Source organism: Seriola dumerili, unplaced genomic scaffold (genome assembly GCF_002260705.1).
Source record: "Seriola dumerili isolate Sdu_G_001 unplaced genomic scaffold, Sdu_1.0 BDQW01000331.1, whole genome shotgun sequence".
NCBI lineage: Eukaryota > Metazoa > Chordata > Actinopteri > Carangiformes > Carangidae > Seriola > Seriola dumerili.
In genome coordinates, this window is record NW_019174586.1 from 8822636 (window position 1) to 8837729 (window position 15094).

The 15094-nt window shown below is 40.0% G+C and overlaps 1 long non-coding RNA gene across 1 annotated transcript; it reads right to left on the reverse strand.

Moving 5' to 3' along the window:
- Positions 1-9006: 9006 nt before the first annotated feature.
- On the reverse strand, positions 9007-12595 carry LOC111232701. Its single transcript, XR_002665560.1, has 4 exons — positions 12509-12595; positions 11464-11651; positions 9952-10126; positions 9007-9681 (listed from the first exon to the last, which is right to left on the reverse strand). It is a non-coding gene; the product is annotated as an uncharacterized LOC111232701 (long non-coding RNA).
- Positions 12596-15094: the final 2499 nt, after the last annotated feature.

Sequence of the window (15094 nt, forward strand, 5' to 3'; positions counted from 1 at the left end):
CTTTACAGTGTCTTTGTTCAACCTCAACCACTGATTGTTTGCGGAGTTTTGATTCAGACTTTCAACAAATACAAATCTTCTGACACAAGGCGCAAATTGTTTCACATACACAAACTTGAATTCTCAAGCAGATTTATCTTTACAGGTTTACAAAGGTTTGATTTACAACTACAAACATTGGAATTATTTGTGAACATCACTTTACAAGCTCAAAAATCATTTTGACCCTAATTTGAGCCTGAGTACAGATATAGTTACAGTAACAGTTGTTTTCTAACAACAAATACCGACACAGCAAGTTTCCAAACAAGTATTTTTAATATTCAAGCGATATTAACAATCACATCAACATTGTTTTTCTGATGCATTTGAATGACAATAACTTAAATGTAATAAACATAATATCATTTTAATCATCTTAAACATTTAACTATGATCTGTGTGGGAAATGCAATTACACAAAATTACAAACTGCTTTTTTAACAGAAATTGATTGAGTGATTTGAGCCTAAATGTATGGGGTGGAGTAATGTGCATGACTTACCATTTCTTGCTGGGCAAGGCGTGGTTCTGGCCCGAGGTGGATTCTGCCATAGCTATAAAACACAAAAGGAAGAATAAGGCGACATAAGCAGCTCCTCCTGTGACTATGAAATGTTTTTGAAGCATTCTAAGGACTTCACAGATAAAAAGATTTATCAATCAATCCATTTAAACTTCATTTACCATATACAGTAATAAAAAACAAGGACTTTATGACTAAATCTGAACAAAAATGATGTACATGTGAAGATGACACACACAAAAAAAAAAAAAAACACTGAAAGAGGAGAAAGCTTCTGTCTATGTACACATGTGCAAAAGCACAAAACTGTAAATGTTGTGCTCAAATTGTGTGACACTGAGGTTACAAGTAGAATTTAAATTCAGGTGTGAAAATAGGACCTAAATACTTGTAACCGCAGTGTTCATACACTTGCAGATTTATGAAGGCAAGGGGATACTGCAAGACACACGGGTGGTCCGTGGCAGGCTATAGCAACATGAGGCCGGGATGGTGACATCATCGCAAAGGAAGACCCCAAAAAATAGGTTTATTGCCAAGCAGGTTTTCACTTACAACAAATTTTAAATGCAAGGAAATTAAGAGTATTGATAAGAATTCATTGTAAACACACTATATAACCCAACAAATGCAGAAAACAAAGATTATAACTGTAAAGAATCAGCAGTAGTGAACATGTACACACTGCGGGTTGATTTAATCACAGTGGTAATGTTTGTCGTAAGGTTGTTCTGTCGTTTGCAACTGATTTATACTTTTAGCCTAAAGAGCCAACTTTTGATGGCTACTCACCGGGCTACAGGAAAGTTGCAAAGCTCGGCATCAAACCGCATCTCTTTCCTCTCAGGAGCCGTCTCCAGCGGTGGAAAGCCACACCGAGATTTACTCGTGTGCTTCTTTTCTTTGTCGTTGAACGTGGTTTCTTGTCGGGAAGCGGTCCTGCGGATGCAGATGAAGTATTACCTTTTAGGAGGTTCAGCCATTCCTGTGTTTCTGTTATGGCTAACCACTAGCTGCTGAAGTTGTTCTTCTTCGTGGGGACTGAGGGCAGACTTGACGCTCCCCTGACTCACACAGCCTGCAGTGCACCTACAAGTGGTATTACAACACAGGACAGGTCGGTGGCTGGCAGGTGCGATGCGCATTTCAGTAATAACTGAAATACACAGATGGAGATCTTGACCATTGACATTGTCATTGTTGGCTGCTTCACACACTGTTGATAGTTTTAATTCGGTTTTTTTTTTTTTGTTTTTTTTTACATTTTAAACTAAACTTCTGGCCACATCTTATATTGCACCTTTACAGCACAACGCACCAAAGCTGACATTTAATAGTAAAGTTACATGTTCTTTGCCCACATTGCAAACCAACTTACAGTTTTTGACACTTAAGTTAAAACAAAGACATTGAGCTTAACTTGACTGAATATTGACACATTTGATGCATACAAAATATATTTATTTCTTTGACAGTATACAAATCTAGCTTGGAAAATAAAATACAATTCATCTTTCCCTATATTACTTACATAAAATTCAGTGATATTTGCCCATTTTGCATTCAGCCAGTAACGTTGCACTGTTCACATGAAGCATCAAGGATATAAACCCTTTGTGGAACCACTTTGCTGAGAAAGTAAAACCTCAGACGCCGGTGGGACTCGCATCCAGTACCAGGCAGTGTTATCTCTTGCAAGCAAATAAGATACAACAGCCCGGGAGTAGTTTTACAGTATTTCACTTACTGACCGCGGACTGCTCATAGAGCCAGGTTTCAGTTCACTACACCATGTTGGCCTCTGGCATTCCATCTTCCCGGTCTCCATATATTGGCAGGCTTTGTGTATACGACCCAGCTGAGGGGAAAAGGGAAGCAACATAAAAGCAGGTGTTGGTAAATTCAGATTTACTGATTTCATATTGCGTTAACAGGAAGGTAAATAGTAAACAAATATTCAAACAAGGCAGAGGATAACTGAAGTAGGGGAAACAGGGAGCCAACAAAAGAACCTAACTATGCGATCTAACCAACCAAAAAACCAAAGAAGCAGCGCCCCTGTTCCTAAGTGTCCAACAGCCTTTTCTAAGGGTGTGAATGCACAATGCCAGAATTTTAAAGCCCAGTCTCCCAACAATTCAACACCAGCATTTTCAAACCAAATCACAAATTTACACACAAATGTTCACAAAGGTTGGTACAGAGGCGAGCTGCATATCATGTCAGCCGCCACTAATCATGTGCGGGCCCGGCTCTTAAAATCTCTTCCTCTGATTGCTAAACGGCAAACAGGTTGTGGTTGGCGGCGCTGTCAGAATCATTTGCCGCACCAATGGAGAAGATGGGCGTTGCGAGTTCGGAGGCTCCTCCTCTCTGCTACCGACCAATCCTGTCAACAGAGGCCGTCAGCCTTATAGCATACAGACAAAACACACTTTTAAAATCCAGGTGAACGCACTGAAGCTCAGTTGAACATATTTTTTTATATTCATGCCAGAGAGAGATTGAACAACTTAAAGAGCTGAACTGATGACACAATGTATGGAAAGGATTGTCCAGCAGAGCGATAATTATTAAAAGTACTAGAAAAATTCCTGGGAAAACTTTTGAACGTGCCTACCCTGCTTGGTGCATTTGACTTTCAACTCCTCAAGTATCAATTCTGTTACATAAGGAACATACATTGAGTCTCATTCATGTTGTAGAGACTTATCCTGCACTGATCTCAGTCACTGCAGGTTGTCCCTCTAAAAGGTCTTTTGAGCTGTTCACGACTGCAAAATAACCTCACCGCTGATGGTTTCCAAACATTAAATTTGTCCCCACAACCACGGCAAGACATGTTATTACACACATGTACATGCCTACAGAAGCTGATCTGCCCAAATTAAAGGCTGTACCTCTATATCCCCATACAGAAGATAGATGAGTCATTTATGAAACGGGAACCATTTGGGTCATGCGCACATTTGATGAGATGCATAAGGCACAAAAGTGTACCGTGGCAAAAATAGGTTTCCAAGTATCTTAAAAACCATTCAGTCAAGTACTCTTACCTGATATTAAATGAGAAAATACTATTTTATAAAGACTAACCATAGTTATTTTTAGCCATTTTTCCTTGGAACATGAACAACTTGACATTTGTATCCAAAAATATCACCATTTAAATGTTGTTTTTTAATCAAACCTTATTATTGTCAGGTTATATGTGTATCCACCTATTTACATAAAGATAATTATTTAATAAAAAACTAACCTTTTTTTGTAAAAATATGTTATGATTTGTGTGTGTCCCTCATTTTGATTTTACCACCCGTCACATGTACATGTTTTGTCTATAAACCAATGTACTGTTGCTTTTAACTGACATCACAGAGAGCCTGAGAAAGTACCGGCCCTGTGGAAGACCTCCTGTGTGTTCCCGGTACCTAAACCCAGACGCCCCAAGAGCCTAACCATTTCAGGCCTGTTGTCTTGACCTCTCACCTGATTGAAGACTTTGGAGGAGGATCATCCTGATCACGGTTGAGACCACTGGTGAGCACCGCTGGACCCCCTGCAGTTTTGGCTTTACCGGCCTTTGGTGTTGGCGTGGAAACTGACAGTGATCTACCTACTGCATAGATCACTGCTACACCTGGAGGACAGTGAGCACTGTGAGGGTCATGTTTTTTGACTTTTCTAGTGCTTTCAACACAATCCTGCCGTCACTGCTCAGAGTGTGAAGTTGGAAAAGTGTGGGACCGTGGGACCATTATTCTGGCTGCCAATGGGAGATAGTACTACCTCACCAAACAGACCACAGTACGTGAGCTTCGTCACAGTGTTGTCTGATGTTAGTGCTCTGGCAGTACAAGGTGCCCCCCAGGTACGGTGCTCTCCCTTTTCTCTTTCACCCTGTTACACCTCGGACTTCACACACAACACCATTCAGTTCTCTGACGGACACAGCCATCTGTTGGGTGTGTTTTCGGAGGCGAAATTGAACTTGGAAATACAGGACAGTCATCAGAATGCACTGTTGTATCATCGCTGAGTGCAAGATCAACCAGCTTTCAGCTTAATGCCAGCAAACAAAGGAGATGATTGTGAACCCCAGGCGGAGAAGACATCCCACTTCACACCAGTGAACATTCAGGGATGGACATACGAGGTGGATCGAACTAACAAGTTCCTGGGGGTTCACCTCAACAACAAAAACTGGACTGTCACAACACCCACGCTCTCATTACAAGAAGGGTCAGAGTCGGCCTTCACCTGCTGAGGAGACTGAGGTCCTTTGGCGTGTGTGGGGCTCTCCTCAGGCACCTTCTACGACTCTGTGTGGCCTCAGCCATCTACTTCGCTATTGGTCTGCTGGAGAGGGGGGCAGCACTGGACAGGGATAGGCAAGGCTCAACAAAACTTGATCCCGCGAAAGCGAGCTCTGTTCTGGGCTGCCCCTAGGACTCCTTGAGAAGTAGTGACAGCGAGGAATGTTAGCGCTAAGCTGACATCCATCATGAACAATAACTTCACCCTCTGCATGACACTGTAAATGGTCTCTGAGTACGCTTCGTTCAGCAGCAGACTTTTACATCCTCGCTGTTAAGAAGGAGAGGTTCCGCAGGTCCTTTCATTCCAACAGCTGTCAGACTCCACAACTCCTGCCTTCTGACCGATGTGCACACTTGCACTTTTTCATGTACATAGGCGGTCTTGTATTATGTAAATTTGTATTTATTAGTGTTATATTTCGGCTATTATTTTTGTTGTATATTTCCATAGATGTTTATTCTATAAGATGTTTATTTTTCTTGCTGTGGTAAATGAATTTCCCAATTGTGGGATAAATAAAGTTTATCTAAATCTAATCTAATCTAGATTTGAGGCTTTGGAGCAGCCAGGAACTTAAAGCAGGCAAAGTTCTGACCGGCACATAACAAATGTCTAAACAGTCATGGTCTGCTTCTCATCAGAGGAAGCTGGCAACTGAAAGTAGTTTTTCTGGCTATATCATTCCACCGATCATCATCACCAGGCCCCCATTTGAGACACTAATATAATGGTCCGTTGCAGTCTCCTCTTTCTATACATGAGCGTCCTCCTCTCTGTTGGCACCAGTCATTCAGATTTCCAGTTGTGGATTGCCTTTAAATGACAGTAAAGGACAAAAACCTTTGTGGTTCAGACATGGTGGGATGCACTATATCACTACTATACAGCTCGCAATCGCTGCTAATATACCCAGGCTCTCAGCCTCCTGAGATATTACTTTCTGTAGGATGAACTGAATGTCACACGAGTATTATAATATGAGCATAAACACCCCACCAAGATAATTTCCTAATGAGTATACATTGGTGTAGTGAAGTGCCGCAGAACGAGCACAAGATGACGCAGCAAGAAAGAGGAGACCAGAGAAATAAGTTAATGAATACAAACTGAATCGGTTTATTGCTTGCATCGTAGGAAAATTCGTATCTTACACATTGAGAGCTTGAGTTCAATTGCTTCAACTATTATTATCTTTGTCCTGCAAATCGTTTGCATGTTTGGACAACGGTACGCGTTACCATGGCAAACACTAAGTAATCAGCTATGGCTAAGCTAGCTAGCTAAGCTAGGTTAGCAAAAGTGCATTTTATCGATTCACATTAAGTCTAATATTAAATGTGGGATGTTAACTGTATCTCTCTCCTAGCATTAGCATTAGCATTTATTTTTTTCCTTTATTGGTGGAAAAAGCAGGGACAGAAGGTGACACAGAAAGGGGGGGCTAGCTTGTTAGCATTATGAGCTAGCTAGCATTAGCATTAGCTTTTTTTTCTTATATCTTTATTGGTGAAATAACTGGGACAAGCAACGGGGGGTTAGCATTAGGAACTAGCATTAGCATTTTTTTCTCCTTTATTAATGAATAAAACAGAACAGAGGGGTGGGGCTAGCTTGCTAGCATTAGCATTAGCAGCTAGATATATGGCTTTTTCCATTGATGTATGGAATTAACAATGTGTATGCAATGTGAAAAAGAAATGGACAAACTGAAGGCGACGGGGGGGGGGGGTATCTTATTAGTATTAGCAGCTAGCCTGCTGGCATTGTTCATTGATTGACTAACAATTCCATAAGAATGTAAAATAACACTACAAACAAGGTGACGCAGAAGACATTTTAAACATGAAGCACAATAAACAAGTGACAATGTATGATGTATAAGTGACATTTTGTTTGTAATTGTATATAGTTATAATGACAATAGTAGTTAAAATAATACCTATAATTGTAGAAATAACAATTAAATAATAACAATGATATATTGCAATAAATGATAATGATGATAACGGCAGCAATGAATATGTGAAAGTACAGTACGTAGAGCTGCCCCCTATTTTCATCAGTGCTACCATTAGCAGCTAGTTGGTCATTGATTAATGAATTTAACGATTTCTTTATAAAATTGCAAAATGACAAGTGGGGGGGCTATCTTGCTAGCAGTAGTATTAGCAGCTAGCTTGTTAGCATTACTCATTGATGATTGCATTTAATGATTTATAAGATTATTCAAAATAATACAATGCAAAAAAGAACTTTCTAAATGCACTGTATGTCTAACTGATCTGTCTGGGTTTTTTATTGATGACTGAATTTGATAACTGGGGGGGCTAGTTTGTTAGCATTAGCTTTTTTTTAATCTTTTTTTTATTGGTGAAAAAAGCAGGGACAAATAGAAGGTGACACAGGGGGTAGCTTGCTAGCATTTGCATTAGCAGCTAGCTTGCTGATGTTTTTTTTTCTTTAAACCTTTTATTGGTGAGAAACAGGGACAAACACAACATAAGGCTTTTCTTTTTTCTTTATGCTAAATTCACACAAATATCAACATTAACATTTGAAATCTTTCTCTCTCTCTCTCTCTCTCTCTCTCTCTCTCTCTCTCTGTAGGTGACAAAGAAGCTCGCTGGTGCTGCTTCCGAAACGGTTTCCTGGGTTACCAATCTTGGTGTGTTGGTTTTCCAGGATGGTGGTTGGATTGATGACGCCACATCTTCGAGGTGGACCCCGGAGGTGCCTGTTGGCACATTGAGGCATAGCGGTCCTCGCTGGAGGGGAAGCACAGGATGCTCGGCCTGACTGGTGCCAAGGTGATCCAGAGGATCTCCTGGGAGGAGTGGAGGCTCCACTGTTGGAGGAGGACACATGGGGCAGAGGCCATCCTCGTTCAGGATCTCCACGTCCCTCTGGACCTCTCTTTCCTGGATTCTCTCTGCATCCAGGACAAATGGAGACACAAAGGAGCCACCTCAGCTGCATTCAGGACTCACCAGGTGCAGCTGTACACAGAGACTGGTAGACTGACAAAGGGGCGGGGTCAGTCTTCTGGTTTCCACCTTAACCACTTCATCCCAGGTACATGCATGTGTCTCATAGCTTTTGATTTAAGTATGTTGTGTATTATCGTTTCATGCAAACATAAAATTAATTTTTGATCCAAAACCTTTTTTCCTCAAGCCAGTGCCAAGTACTTCCAAGCTCCTGGCAACACCTGCCAGACAGACCAGGAGGAAGAGCGAGTTGTCTTCCCTCCCAGAGACCAGGAGAGGCAGCCCAGGTGACAGTTCAAGGCAGCGACGGGGAAGCACACCTCCTGTCCTGGGAAGGAGAGTCTCCAGAGGTGAGATTCACTTCAGATATCACTGTTTCCTCTAATCAATATCAGATCTATATTAACACACACTGCTCTCTGATTATCTTTCAGCTGTCTTCTTGGACTGAACTCGGGCCCTGCAAACTGGGCCAGTGTTAGCCGCCTGGTGGAGGCCGTTTGCAACCAGCTCTGCGTCTTCACCCGGTGGCCACATGGTCCAGAGGAACCATGAGGACTCGCTGGTCATTCATTCTCCAGGATTATGTGGCATCAGAAAGGCAGTGCTGGCCGGCCCTAGGTTGATGGCTCAGACGAACATCCAGCTCTTTGAATTGAATTGAGGACTCAGTGGTAAGAGTTTGTCATAAAGATGAGTTGGTGTGTTGTAATCTGTTCTGTGATTTATCTTTTAATGAAAGCTGAAAATCCTAAAACAGTCTGTGTTTGTCTGTGTGTTCCAGGTGCTGGCCAGACTCTCCCTTCAGCAAAGGGTCTGTCATTGGTCCAGGTGGGACAAGGACAGCCCTTTAACTTCAATGTCCCGGAGGAGCAGCCTGGGCCCTCCAGCAGGGGTCTGCCTCCTCCTCCTCCTCCTCCTCCCTATGATGAACAGCATGGCCCCTCATCCAGTACTGTTGGTCCTCTCCTCGCTCCAGCACCACTCCTCTCCTGAAGAGATGAAGAGAAGACAGGAGGACAACTTCTTCTGTCTTCATTTATACCTTTTGATTGACATTATCTATAATTATGTCATTTGTTGCATTTGGAGTGGTGTTTGTGTCACCTGATGTCTCATGATGATGTCAGTCCAGTGTTCCCTCTTTTAGCTCTGTGTTACTTAAACTTACATATACATATACATACATTTTATGATAGACTATGAGCCAATAATGAAGCCTTTTTGAATCTGGCTTTCACAAAGAAACAGTTTGCTCATAAGTGCAAAGGACATTTAATGAAACAAATAAATAAATAAAAAAAGGAAATTACACACAGCCTTGAAATTTAATGTTGCTTTGACCAAGTATATGTTCAGCGTAACTCTGCACTCTTGTTGTAGTTTTTTGTTTTTGTTATGTAAAGGGAACACAAACACACAACACAAACTCCTGTAGGACCTGTGGAAGACCTCCAGCCGGCTGATGGTGATGCAAGCTCTGCGGGGCCAGACTGATGCAAGCCAGTGGTTCAAGCTGGAGCTCAAGGCCTCTGGGACCAGGGCCTGCAGGTAATGAGGCACCTCTATCCTGTAGAGGGAGCTGTGGTCCACATGTTCTGTCACATACAAGTCTCCACAGAGGCCGAGCAGCTTGGGCGTGTGCTCCTTCTCCTGCAGCGTCACCATCAGAAGGAATTCATTGATCTGGAGAAGAGCCCAGATAGACTTGGCCTCTGCTAGAGACACTTTGCCATCCTGATTGACATCAGCCAGAGTGATGACCCTGTCCACCAAGGTGTTCAAAGATGGCTGCTCACCAAGCTTAGCCTGCAAGTAAAGGTAAATGTGGTATAAATAAAAAAAATATTGATATAAAAATATTTGATTTAAACAGTCTGCATGTTTGTCATAGACATTTAACATTTCTGTATCCAAGACGTATCAAACACACTGATACACAAACTATTTCCTAGTTTGTGTGCTTGTTACACTCAATGAAAGAGTGTTCGATTAGATCAGGTTGTGCTCTGTATGGCAGTAGTTGTTCCAATATAATACACTATGATGAGAGATTGTAATTGCTGAGAAAAAAACAACCTTAAGGAAACTGTGCAGCATCTCTTTAAATTCATCCATAGAGGTTCCATGAGTGGGTTTGTCAAATAAGCTCATCGCCTCTTGCAGTACAGTCTGGAGCTCCGTCAGTCTTGACTAGATCCTCAATAGCACACTTGATCACAACGGGTCTTTCCTTCCACAGTCCACTGTACACCTGCAAATATACACAATATGAGAATAGTCAGATGTCTAATGCTTGGACTCTATTTGTTTTTAAATAGTCGTTAATTTGCTACAGGCCACAGGTCTGTATTTTACGTGTTCTGTTAGACAAAATGAACACTGCTTAAAACTGCCATTTTCAGATGGATGACAAGCCTGACATAAGTCATGTCTCATACTAAATGTAACTAAAGAATTTTAGCATTTTTTGTAAGATTACATGCTTATATCTTAAAAGCATAGATAAAACCTGTGCCACACTTAATTCATTATTTTAAGTGGACAAAATGTGTGTTTCTGGTTAGTGCATGACAATTTGTTATTATTTATATTTTGTTATATATTAGCGAAACAAAAAAATCATTAACATAAATTTAGAATGTTTTCTTTAGCCAAGACTTATTATGCATGCATGAAAACAGGCAACTGTGGTTACCAGAATTTTAAGGTAATAAATACTGTAGAACTTTTTCCACTATTATGGAAATGAGATATTAGTACCGCAGATTTTACGGTTTTAAAAATGCAAATTTTTACCATAAGAAAAACGCTGTTTTGCCATATAATAAACATGATTTTTATGTTAATTATATACTAATATCCATCTACCATAATAGCAGAAAAGGGCCTACTGTATTTATCACTGTAAAATTCTGGCAACCACAGCTACCAGTTTCCTAAAATAAAATTAACAGGTTTTTTCTTTTTTAAATTGATATATGAATACCATATAGTTTGTGCCATTAATATGACTGTTTTAATGTACATTGACTAGTCTGTAATATAAAACATTACTTTATTCTTCATAAGTTTCCTTAAAATGTCAAATAAATATAAGGTTTTGCCATTTAATATGACTGTGTTAATCTAAAATTTATAATGCAATGCAATGTTTTCACTGTTAATTGGGCTAGTTAGTCAACTTACACTGAATGTCTACAACCTGTAATCTAAAGTCTTAATACACTTCACATTATTAGCACAAAAACACTCACTGTTATGTAACAGTAAAATACTTGCAACTCTGCTTGTTATGTATCACTCAAAACACATCTCTTAGCCTGTTTTGGTAAAGACCCAATGACCTTTGGTTATATAATGCTATCTTATGCTACTAAAAATGTCAATGAAAAATACATACAAGTCAAACTTATGATATATTTGAATGACCAAAAAGATCTTTTTTTTTTCTTTTTTTTTAAAATAAAAATACATGAGTGCTAAATATGATAGTTACAGATCATCTTGATGGTTAAGATTACTGATGTTGAACTGGCAGTTTTGGTTATACAATGTGGTTGAATAGAATTACCAGGTACCCTGACTTACTATTACAGGTCCATGGGCAGATAGAAGTCCATTGGCATAAAAGTGTCTTTAATTAGTCAAGATGTTTCCAAGGTGCTACATCCTCCTGTCCCATCCAGTAGCTGTTGACGTAAGGACGCAGCAAATGTTACTGTATGTGGACATCAATGGTTTTGCCAGGTTGGATGGACTGAGTTGCAGCAATGGACCTAACACCAGCATCAGGGAGAGAGCAGAGATAACAATTATATGATCAAAAGTTCTTTCATTGACACTAAAGTTGTGGTGAAAAATATTTTAAACAATTTATATCACAATATTTTATAGAATTTTTCATCATAACGGTACAGTATTTCACAGCACCAAAATTCTTCAAATAAAAACCAGTAGTGTCAGTTTAGGGCTGAGCAATATATGGATATTACAGCGATATCGTGATATGAGATTAAATGGAGTGTGGGCTTTTGGATATGGTAATATCTTGATATGACACAAGTGTCGTCTTTTGTCACCGGCTGCCTTACAGCAAAATGATGTCGTTTTGTGAACTCACCAGACTGTTATAGCTCTTATTATTTGCCTTTACCCACTTAGTCATTATATAGACATTACTGGTGATTATTTATCAAAAATCTCATTGTGTAAATATTTCATGAAAGCATCAATCGTCATCCCCACAATATAATCTAACAAGTAGTCAAACAAACAGATAGTCAAATAAAATCTGGGTCTGGAATAAACTCCCAGTGCCTGTATAATTTGCATGCCAACAAAGCATAATGTACAAAATTGTACAGAATGTAATTACTATGTTCCTCATTATATCATTCAATCCATCCATCCCTTATTAATCAGAATGTTCATTTTTATGGCCAACCCAGCCCATCCACGGATTAGCCGAGGTTAATGCAGATCCACACATCTAACTAGTGTTTATGTTAAGACCCTTTTAACACAGCCTGTTCAAGGTGGGAATATTGTGCTTCACCGTTCTGTGTACAACACTTAAGTCAACATTTACTGGAAGTGTGTATAATAGAGAACCTGTTTGTGTGGAATTACTCACCAGAAATGTGCCGACTGAATAAAGAAACCGATCCACACGAAGGCTCATGGAGCTCTCTGAGCCTGTCAGCCCATGATGACAAACAATTGAACAAATATATGTGTCGATGCTGGCAACACACTGCTAGCCGTCTGTAGCCAATCGGCCCAGTTGGAGGGAATTTAAAGAAAAAAAAACAAAACATAAAAACATAGCTGACCGGACCGGCCCACATTGAGTCAACGGCCCACCGGGACGATGCCCGGTATGCCAGATGGCCAGTCCAGCCCTGTCTATATCAGCATTTCATGGATTGCCTCTCGTGCAATCAAATTAATTGGTCAGAAACTAACTGTTGTATATAATTGTATGTTATTGCTGAACACTAAATAAATTGTAAGGATTTTTTAAGAATGTAAAATATTGGAGATGTAGGGTTCATCTGTATCACTGGTTGACTATTCCTTCTCTGAGGATTCATGTGATCAATCAGCCATCTTCTGCCTTGTCCACCTCAACCACTTAGATTAATGGAGCTAGAAACAACAACAACAAACTCTGGGCTCCATATGCAACCTCAGTGGGCCCTTTCCTCTTTAGATACCTCCTCTGTCACACTCATACAAATAACTATTCAGTAAACATCTGTATTTAGATTATTATTAATCTGTCACAAATTGTTTAAAACACATATAAGACAGTCTGCACAATGTGAAATCATATTTCATCCCTCTTTTCTCAACCCACTATAATTAAGCTTTCACTATGAGGTTTTAAAACATGTTGTGCTCCCTAATTTGTGTTCTCTGTTGGAAAACAAGCGGTGACACAGCAGATGCCCTCTTCCTGTTTAAACACCACAGCTATTTTAAGAGCCTTCGTTCATGGAAATTGACCGTACTCTCTGTCCGGCTGGATTTGAATAATTCACAAGGAAGTGAGGACACACAATTAAGTAATTTGCCCACATTTGTATGTATGCCATGTCCTATTATTTTCTCAAATCTTCTCCTCAGATATTTACTATTGGGTCTAAACAAATCAGTTAATTTAAAATTCATGCTTTGTCATACTTGGAGCAAAACAGTCAGTTTGAGTTCGTATCAAAACTGTGTGATCTCAGTTTTTGTTTTCAGGTCAACGACAGAGGAAGCCATAATGACTTTAAATACACATTCCCCTTGACCACGATAAACACATCAATATAAATCATGCATGGAATCTTAATTGTGATAGTTTGTTATTGTTTTGTCTTACTGCCCCTCTCTAAATGACTAATGTGTTTATGTGGCTGGTATGTCAGTTTTAAAGTCACTGTTTGACCCTAAAGCCAAACTCTGCTGTGCCTCTGCCTCCTCTCGTTGACTGCTCAGCGGCCAGATGAATCAAAAGTTGTTGTTTTCAACAGAGCTGTGGAGACAACCATATAAATCACCTGATGCCACGTACATTCATCTGAAGAGCATTTGTGACCTTTCATTTTGACAAAAAGCCCTTCGGCCTACAGCTTTGTTGAACAGGTAAAACTCCAGACTGCTTTTGATCTTTTATATTTTTGGAATAATTTACTCTTGACTTTGTTCTTACATTTTAAACATTTAGAAGTTAAGTGATACGTTCGTTTTTAAATCTCACATTGTAATTTTCTGTCCTCTCTCGACGCAGTTATCTGCATGTCGTCTTAACCGTATTAGGAAAAGTGCAATGTTTTGTGATCAAATTAGCTGTTTTTCAGGTAGAGGTGAATTTTGGATGTACCACCTGCACATAATAGATGTGTGTTAAGAAAAAGCTTCTTTCCTCAGGCCGTCAGTACAATCTGACCTCCGTATATGCTCTGCCTTCTCTGCCACATCACTGAATCTTTTACACTGCCCTGCACACTGCACATTTGCACTTGTGACACTTATTAGATATTAGATGGTCCGCCATGATATTTGTTACATATCCATAGTGCCCAAATGATGTGTCCTAATGACTTTGGTGATCTTCTTACTTTTTCTCAAGTGCCACCATGAGGCTGAATTTGTGGTCACTGAAATATGGTGCATGCCCCCCTGCAGGATGACTTGCAGTAACTTTGGCAAATGCTTAACTTCTCATCCAGCGCCATCATCGCATCAAAGAGCTAATTTGTTCAACACTTTAGTTTATGACCAAATATTTGTTAATGTAATGAATGAACTCCATCATTCCCAGCTAAGATATGTTAGCATTTAGCTCAAAGCAACACAAGTGCAGCCTCACAGAGCCTCTAGCATGGCTGCAGTCTCTTAGTCTTGTATATTGAGAACAAATAGAACGTGTGTACAAAGAAATGAAAGGTTCACGTTTTAACATTTGTTAAAAATCTACATACCCTCTTCCCCCCTTCACCCACCCCTCCAGCATCTTCCCCCTTATAACTGTTTGTACCTTTAGCTCAGGATTAACACAATGTATAATATATTTACCACAATGTGACCTGTTTGCTCTATGGACAGTCATAATTAATGACCTCAGAGATGTTAATCGTTCAACTCAAAGTGACACAGAAACCTACAGTGAGACACTTCCACCAGCTCTGTGATCGCAGACATGAGCAATGACACGAATTGGACATAAACC